At 41.4% G+C, this 9,158-nt stretch overlaps 1 long non-coding RNA gene across 1 annotated transcript; it reads right to left on the bottom strand.

The window, feature by feature from the left end:
• Positions 1-5,717: 5,717 nt before the first annotated feature.
• Positions 5,718-8,609, bottom strand: LOC130996724 (uncharacterized). Its single transcript, XR_009092761.1, has 3 exons — positions 8,532-8,609; positions 6,557-6,621; positions 5,718-5,970 (listed from the first exon to the last, which is right to left on the bottom strand). It is a non-coding gene; the product is annotated as an uncharacterized LOC130996724 (long non-coding RNA).
• Between the last annotated feature and the right edge of the window lie 549 nt (positions 8,610-9,158).

Raw genomic sequence — 9,158 nt, 5'->3', positions numbered from 1 at the left:
CCTTAGTACTTGAACCTTCCGATCTAGAATAGATTCGGGTCTCTCTTCATAGCTCATATCTGGGCTTAGGATAACGTCGTCCCGTTGGATCACGTGTTTTGGATCATAAACATATTTTCTCAACTGCGACACATGAAACACATTATGCACATTCTCAAGGCTTGGCGGCAACGCCAGCCTGTAAGCTACCGGGCCCACCCTTTCTAGGATCTCATAGGGTCCTATAAAACGGGGTCTAAGCTTACCCTTTACGCCAAATCTTGTAATCCCTTTAGAAGGAGAAATCTTCAAAAAGACTTTATCCCCACACTCAAACTGCAAGTCGGTTCGACGTTTGTCGGCATAAGACTTCTGTCTATCTTGGGCCTCTTTAATACGCTGTCGAATCTGACGGACGATCTCAATCATCTCGCCTACTGTATCTGGCCCCAAGATTCTTCTTTCGCCGACTTCATCCCAGTAAAGCGGCGATCTACATTTCTTCCCGTATAACGCCTCATAAGGTGCCATGGCGATAGTTGCTTGATAGCTGTTGTTGTAAGCAAATTCGATTAGTGGCAACACACGCTCCCAATCTTCTCCTCTATCTAGCACAACAGTCCTTAACATATCTTCTAGCGTTTGAATTGTCCTTTCGGACTGACCGTCGGTCTGCGGGTGGAAAGCTGTGCTGAAATTCAACCTTGTTCCCAATTCCTTCTGCAAGCTTATCCAGAATCTGGAGGTAAACTTAGAATCTCTGTCGGACGTGATTGTCTTCGGCACCCCATGTAAACGCACGATCTCCTTGATGTAGAGTTGGGCTAACTTATCTGATCTATACGTGATAGGGATAGGCAGAAAGTGTGCACTCTTTGTGAGTCTGTCTACAATGACCCATATTACCGTGTTACCTCGTCTTGTTTTTGGCAATCCTGTAACAAAGTCCATTGCAATATCGTCCCATTTCCATTCTGGAATCTCCAAAGGCTGTAGCTCGCCGTAAGGTCGTTGGTGTAAAGCCTTTACTTGCTGGCAAACTAGACACTTTTCGACGAATAAAGCCACGTCTCGTTTCATTCCTTCCCACCAGAAATTCTCTTTTAGATCTTGATACATCTTAGTGCTTCCCGGGTGGGCGACATAAGGAGTGTCATGGGCTTCGCTCATGATCTTGTTCTTGAGTTCCTCATCATGAGGGATGCATATTCTCCTCTCAAAGAAAATAGCATTATCGGCTTCTTCGTGGTAGTTCTTAAGATTTCCTTCTCTTATCTTAGCTCGTAATTTCTCCAATTTATCATCCTTCCTTTGAGCTTCTACCACCAATTTCCTCAAATTTGGTATAATCGCGACCACCCCCGCTATTGTAGCAGGTGGGTTTATCACCTCTAATTTCATCCTATCAAAATCTCGTATGAGCTCTTCTTCCTTTGTAAGGATGTATCCCAGTTTCAATGGGACCTTGCGGCTCAATGCATCGGCTACTACATTGGCCTTCCCCGGGTGATAATTTATACCACAGTCATAATCTTTTACTAATTCGAGCCACCTTCGCTGTCTCATGTTGAGATCTTTTTGCTCGAAGAAGTACTTCAGACTTTTGTGATCGGTGTAAATCTCACACCTGACACCATATAGATGATGTCTCCAAATTTTTAGTGCGTGCACTACCGCCGCTAGTTCAAGATCATGGGTCGGATAATTCAATTCGTGTGGCCTAAGTTGCCGCGATGCATATGCAATCACTTTGCCTTCCTGCATCAAAACGCATCCTAGTCCGTTCTTTGATGCATCCGTGTAGACCACATACTCCTTGTCTGGTTCCGGAATTGTTAGCACTGGCGCTGTAGTTAGCTTTTCCTTGAGCAGCTGAAAACTTTCTTCACACTCGTTAGTCCATGTGTATTTAATTCCCTTTCGGAGCAATTGTGTCATCGGCCTTACTATCTTGGAAAATCCCTCAATGAATCTTCGATAGTAGCCAGCCAATCCCAAGAAACTTCTGATCTCGTTTGGGGTAGTTGGCGACTTCCATCCTTGTACTGCTTCCACTTTGGCGGGGTCCACCTTAATACCTTCTGAAGATACAATATGTCCCAGAAATGTAACTTCTTTGAGCCAAAACTCACATTTGTTGAATTTGGCATAAAGGCGTTCATCCCTAAGAGTTTGCAAAACAGTTCTCAGATGTTCCCTGTGTTCTTCTTCATTCTTGGAGTAAATGAGGATATCATCAATAAACACCAAGACGAATTTATCCAAATAAGGATGAAATACTCTGTTTATGAGGTCCATGAACACAGCTGGTGCATTTGTTAGTCCGAACGGTACAACTACGAACTCGTAGTGACCATATCTTGTTCGGAAAGCCGTTTTGGGTATATCTTCATGTCTAACCTTTAACTGATGATACCCAGACTTCAAATCGATTTTGGAGAAAACACCCGCGCCCTTGAGTTGGTCGAATAAATCATCAATTCTGGGCAATGGATACTTGTTCTTAAGCGTTAGCTTGTTCAGCTCTCGATAATCGATGCACAATCTCAAGGTTCCATCTTTCTTCTTGACAAACAGCACCGGCGCTCCCCATGGGGACACACTAGGCCTGATGAAGCCTAGGTCCAGCAACTCTTGTAACTGGATTTTCAACTCTTCCAATTCCTTCGGGCCCATTCTGTACGGTGCTTTTGATACCGGCGCCGCTCCTGGCTCTAGATCGATGGTGAATTCTACTTGTCTGTCAGGTGGTAATCCTGGCAAATTTTCTGGGAAAACATCTTGAAAATCCCGCACGATCTCTACATCTTCCATTGTCTTTTCGGTCTCAATTCCCCCGTTCAGGTATACGAGGAAGGCTTGGCAGTCTTTCTTGTTCATTATCTTCCTTGCCTGTAAAGCTGAAATAGTCGGCACTCTGTTCCTCCTGCATATTCCGTGGAAACTCAAAGCGTCCCTTCCTGGAAAGTTGAAACCGATTTTCCGCTCTTGGCACAATATCGTGGCATAGTTCTCCGCTAGCCAGTCCATGCCCAGGATTATATCAACGTCCTCCATCGATATGACGTGCAAGTTGTTCGCTATGACCTTAAACGATCCTATGGTCAGTTCTAGGTTCAAGCAAGCATGTGTTACTACTGTCGTCCCTCCTATTGGTGAAGAAATTCTCAAGTCCTGATTAGTCTTTTCAGGTTGGAGCTTTAAAGTTTTTATGCATGCACTTGCAATAAAAGAATGCGAGGCACCCGTGTCAAACAGAAGTATAACAGGTGTGTCAAGTAATGTGCCCATACCTGCCAAATTCCCTTGGTTGTTTCCTTGCTTATTCTTGTGCAAGGCATAGGCTCTTGCCTGTGGAATTTGCGGTGGACGTGCCGCAGGTCGATACTGCTGCTGTGGTGGTGGGTAGAGTAACTGTTGGCCTTGGATAGCCCTGAGTGGTTGTACTTGGCCCGGCTGATTCGGCCCTCTCATTCCTCCTTGAGGTTTTCCTTGGCAGTCTCTGGCAAAATGGCCCTTCTGGCCACACTTAAAACAGGTATTGCTGCCAGCCAAGCATATGCCGTGATGTGACTTGGAGCATTTGGGACACAAAGGTGCCCTAAGCTGGCCCTGATTGTTTCCAGCTGATCCTAGGATTGACTGGTCGTCCTTGCCATTGCCCTTGTGGCATCATGTTTCCTTGCCATGGCCTCTTGTTATCTTGGTTGTTGTAGTAACCCCTATTATTGTTGTTGTTGCCATCCCATTTTCTCTTCCCACGATCGTGGTTTCCCGGAGCTTGAGTCTGGTTTGGGCGGTCTTCAGGCATTGCTGCTTCAACATCCAGGGCTCTGCTAAGTGCCTCAGAGTGGGTGAGATTACCATGACTAGCAAGCGCCATCTTGATCTCATGCCTAAGGCCTGAACGAAACTTCTCGGCCATCTTTTCATCAGTGTCGATCAAATGAGGGGCATAGCGAGACATGTCAGCAGAAAGCGCGATCGTATTCCGTCACGGACATCTTGTTTTGTTTCAGATTGAAAAACTCCGTCTCTTTCTTCTTTCTGTAGCTCTTGGGAATGTATTTATCGTAGATCTCCGTCTTGAAGTCTTCCCAAGTCAGGTTTTCCAATTGTTCGAGGGTCATTGCCCTCTTCTTGGTTTCCCACCAAAAATCTGCCGACCCAGTTAGTTGGAATGCAACACAAGAGAGTCTCTCTTGGTCAGAACAGTAAAGAAAGTCGAAAATCCTTTCCATTGCTCTAATCCAGATTTCGGCATCAGTCGGGTTGCCGGTCCCGTTGAATGTTGGCGGGCTCTGTTTAAGAAAAAGTTCCTCAACCCTTCGTGGGGGTTCGTTTGTGGTTCCCACATTGTTTCTTGGGGCTCTTCTGGGAGGCATTCTGTGCTTCAAAGATAAAAGATCCTCAGTATATTCCTTACCTCAATTCATAACATATTACTCTTCATTTAATCATGAAAGCATCATAACAAAACATCTAAATCCTTATTGATCACAAGAGGGTACTGGGACAACTCAACAATTGTAAGGCTCAATTCTTGAACGATATCAAAACAAAGTGGTGCAGAAAAATTTGTTGAGAAACTCAAACGAATAACCAGATGGTAAAAAGGAGTAACTACTAGGTCGAACAAAATGATCTAGAGTAAAAACTCATCTGGCTTTTCAACCGAAAGTTGAAACACATGGGTTTTCAACCCAAAATACGTCTACTGATATTTGGATCATGTGGACTGGCTAGGTCCAACATCATCACCTTCCAGTCACACGGGAGACATCATCCCGAACTTAGAAAGCCGTGGACAACTATTCATAATAATAAAACTCAAGTTCGTACTGGCAAACCAAAAGCTTAATTTAAAGTTCTATGTCCTATTGAACCCAAACCCCCACGTATAACATGTACACAAATATATACATATATATAGGCAAAGCGTACTGTTATTAAAATCTATCGTGTACTAAAAGTCGATTCGGTGTTCCATCGCGTGTGAACATTTGAACGTAGAGACTATGCTCAAACCCTTGATGCAGTGTTTGCCTTGAATTTTTCTTGTATCATCATCCCGTATTTTTCCTTCAACGTGTACATGTCTTTTCATTCCTCTTTGTAGTTCAAAAGAACCATTGTTTTCTTGTGGGAGCTGAAATGCTCTAAGTTCTCTTTCATTATTCTACATCATCACTTTAAGAATCTAGATTGTAGAGATATCCTACTAATCCAGCAGTCTATGTTCTTTTAGAATAGTGATCATGCAACTTATAGCAATCTATGTTTTCTGGGGAAAGCATGTGTCAATTCTCTATCATTCTTCTCTTATCATAACATCATAACTGCAATGATATGCCATGAAAGGCAAAACATTCAACATTTCAATGAAAGGCAAAACATTCAATAATTCATCATAGCATGCTCTTTACATAAATATTTTCATGAAACAGTTTAGAACAATAACATCTTTAAAACGTTGAAACTGCAGTTACCTTTTTCCTTGATTGAGCACGATGTAATGGAGTGTTGAGCGGTGTCGTATGAACCCACGTATGTTTAGTGAATCAAACTAGACTTGGCTTTTTAGAATAAGGTTTCTAGGGCCAGAGCAAACGAACTGCTCTGATACCACTCTGTCACAGCCCACTATCCCAATGACGGGTTAACCGGGGTTATGACTTGGGTGAACAATAAGAAATGGAAATTAAAAAGGAATTTACTAAATAACCAACATTAATAACAACAAACTAGTGGTATATATATATATAACCACTTGGGTAATTAACAAATGAGCCAGCCATAACGACTAAACCCCAAATGAAAGTTAAACAAAATGAAGGAGTAATAAGTTCCACAATACGATAACAAATTCAGAGTGTTTGCAGCGGAAAAACGTGTGAGTTATGCATATGGAGATGCATACTCAAGGTTTCATTACATAAACATCAAAAGGGAAATCCACTCAACACCGATCCATTCCATCGCCTGCTCAACCTGCACATTTAGAAATACATGCAGGGCTGAGTATAAAAATACTCAGTGACATAAGCCGAAAATACAACATGCATACATATATAAATTGAACTGCCATAACAGTAACACACAGGGGTTTTCATAAATGACCTGCGCTTACTAAAACATTTCGTTCATTTTCATAAAGGTGGATGCATCCCATTTTCAGTCTATATGATCCATATCTGTCCTTTCTGTCACGCGCCGGGAAGGAGGCCTCCTTACCACGGACGCCAAGACCGGTCGCAAGCGACTCGCGGTCTCCATGAGTGTACACGTTAACCCTAGCTAGCGACCTTTGTCTAGCATAGGATCCCAATTGGATTTCCTTTAAAGTTGGCGAACCAACACAGATAGGATACATATAAAAACATAAACATTTTGGCAGTCAATCATTTCATAAACATTTCATTTTCATAACATTTTCATTTTCATAAAGGGCATTAAACATATAAGCATTTCATAAGAACTGAATAAATAGTCAAAACATATCATGCATATATATTCGCATATGAGGCCTACGTCACGCAGGGGATCTCTATATACGTAATAATAAAATAATGCCCACCTCAATTGTTCTTAAAGCTGGCGTGGAGTCGTTTCTTCTTCTGCTTCACTTTCTGTCGCCCGGACCTTCATTGATGAAGAGTCGATAAGTTCGTGAAGAAATTGTCATAAGACAAAGTCTAATTCTACGTGCCTAAGGTATCTTTTAATGTTTTAGGGTTCTAGCATCCATATTAATCTCGTTTCATTCAATCAATAAAATGTAACCACTTATCATGTAACTATCATATAGGTTCGAACCCAATTGTTCGAACATCAACATGTACATAATCCATAACTTCCTTCTACACCCGTCATTTAGTCAAGTACTCCATCAATTAAGAACAAGCTATATATTATTACCCTGAAAATTTAATCATTATAAATCATGCTTTCTCATACTTCGCACATTTTCATCACTTAAATAAATAAATCATTTATAAACATATGCTTAGCAATTTAATATCTCAATTAAATCCCAAGCTCATTTGATAAAGTAAATCATATACTTAATCATTCTATAACACAATTCCATATATTTTTTTTTATCATGTAAATAAATAAGAAATTCCATTATTCATTTATAAATAATAAAACATTTTAAAATCCATTGAGATGAAATAAAACATTTTAACCATTAAAAAAAAAATCCATACTCGTAAGCTTTGAAAATAATTTTATCATGTAATAAATGGGGCTTAATCCCAAAATATTTGCTTTTAAGTCCATTAATAATTTAAATAATAGAATGGACTTCATTTAGAATAAATAATCCCAACTTTAAATATTAAAATTTAAATGAAGAGATTTAAATTCACTAAATAATTTAGTGTAAATTCAAACATTTTTTTTTTTAAAAAATAAGGCCAAAAATTCGTAGGCTTTATTAATCAATTAACAGTTCAAAACTTAATTAAAATGGGCCCATTACATTTTATTAAATAAAAATCGGCCCATTCCCTTTTTTTTTTACAAAGCAGGAAGGCCCAGCAACATAAAATAAAATCGGCCCATTTTATTTAAAATTTTCGGCCCAAGCTAAATAAATAAATCGGCCCAAACAAAATTAATAAAAAGCCCAATTAAATCCTAACCCTAACACCTATACACACATATAAATATACAAAACACACACATCAGCACACAACACACACACACACCTCACGCCACTCTCACTCTCCCTCTCGGCTCTCTCTCTCGCCTCTCTTACTCTCACTCGGCTGAGGGCGGCACCGCCTCTGGCGCGCCACCTCGCCGAGCACCTCCCTTCCCCCTCTCATCTCTCTGACCTCCTCCGTTCGCCTCCCTCTCTCTCTGTTCTCTCCCCCCTCGCCGGAATCGATGCATGCGCCTCGCCGTGAAGGAGCTCGGCCGCCGTCCGTCGCCTCCTCCGTCGTTCGTCTTGCTGGAATCGCGGTGGAGGCCGAGCCTTGCCTCGCCGGGAAGGTAGGCTCCAGATCTGAGCTCCCCCTCTTTTTCTCTTTTCCGGCCGACCAGGAACAGCTCGGTGCTCCCGCCGCCGTGTCGCCGCTGCCGATGCCGCCGCATCGTCGTCACCGGAGAAGATAAGTTCTCCCTCCTATCTCTCTCTCTCCCTCCCCTGTTCTACCTTCTCTTCTCTCTTTTTTTTTACAGCAGCCCTAACCATCTCTCTCTCGTTTCAGACAGACAAAGGAAAAAGGCGGCGGCTGCCGCCGCGCCACCTCCGGCCGTGAGCAGCCGCCGGCTGCTCTCACCCCCATCACTTCGTTCCCGAACAGACACAAGACAAAGTACAAGAACCCCCAAATTCAGTCCAGATTCACAAGTATAGCAAAGCTAGGGTTTTGTTTAGAAATCTGTTCTTTCATCATTCATTTATCATTTCCTTAGCAAAAATCAAACCTTGTAAATGTAATAGCTTAGAAAATATATTAACATGTGTGCGTGCGTATTCTTCTGTTCTTTGATGCTTGAATCGAAATTAACAAGATGAAGTAGGGAGAAATTGGAGTAACCTCGATATGAGGGGTGGTGTTGGCAATAGTTCGATTCTGCAATTTGTTGATCACAAAGTAAGAATGAATTTTTTTGAAATTGGAACTGGAAGATTAATGAAGAGTAAGACATTTAATTACCTACCTTCTTGATTTGAAATTTTGGAACTGGACTTGGAATCTCGTTCCTTGTTTTTGGAACAACTGTGAATGGAGATAGGGAAAGTGATGTTAGGGAGAGAAAGTAGGGATTAGCTTAATGAGAAAGCTAAGACTTTGAAGATGAAGGATGGCAGAATACTTTGGAATTTATTAACTAAAGTAGGGGCAGTGCTTAGTCAGAAAGATATAAAATTAAAGGATGACAGAATACTTTGGAATTTATTAACTAAAGTAGGGGCAGTGCTTAGTCAGAAAGGTATAAAGTTAAAGGATGGCAGAATACTTTGGAATTTATTAACTAAAGTAGGGGCAGCAGAAGAAAGAAGTGTAGTGGTAGGGTTCCACATTTTCTTTTCTTTGTACTAGTTGTTGGTCAAGAATGGACTGGTGGAAAACTTAAGCCAAAGCTTACCTGTTCGAAGTTTGGCAGCAGTAAATGAAGTCTCTCATTCCTTTGGTTGTTGAAGAACTAAGGAATGAATAAAA

This window comes from Salvia miltiorrhiza, chromosome 8 (assembly GCF_028751815.1).
Source record: "Salvia miltiorrhiza cultivar Shanhuang (shh) chromosome 8, IMPLAD_Smil_shh, whole genome shotgun sequence".
NCBI lineage: Eukaryota > Viridiplantae > Streptophyta > Magnoliopsida > Lamiales > Lamiaceae > Salvia > Salvia miltiorrhiza.
This window is presented reverse-complemented; position numbering and strand designations above follow the sequence as displayed.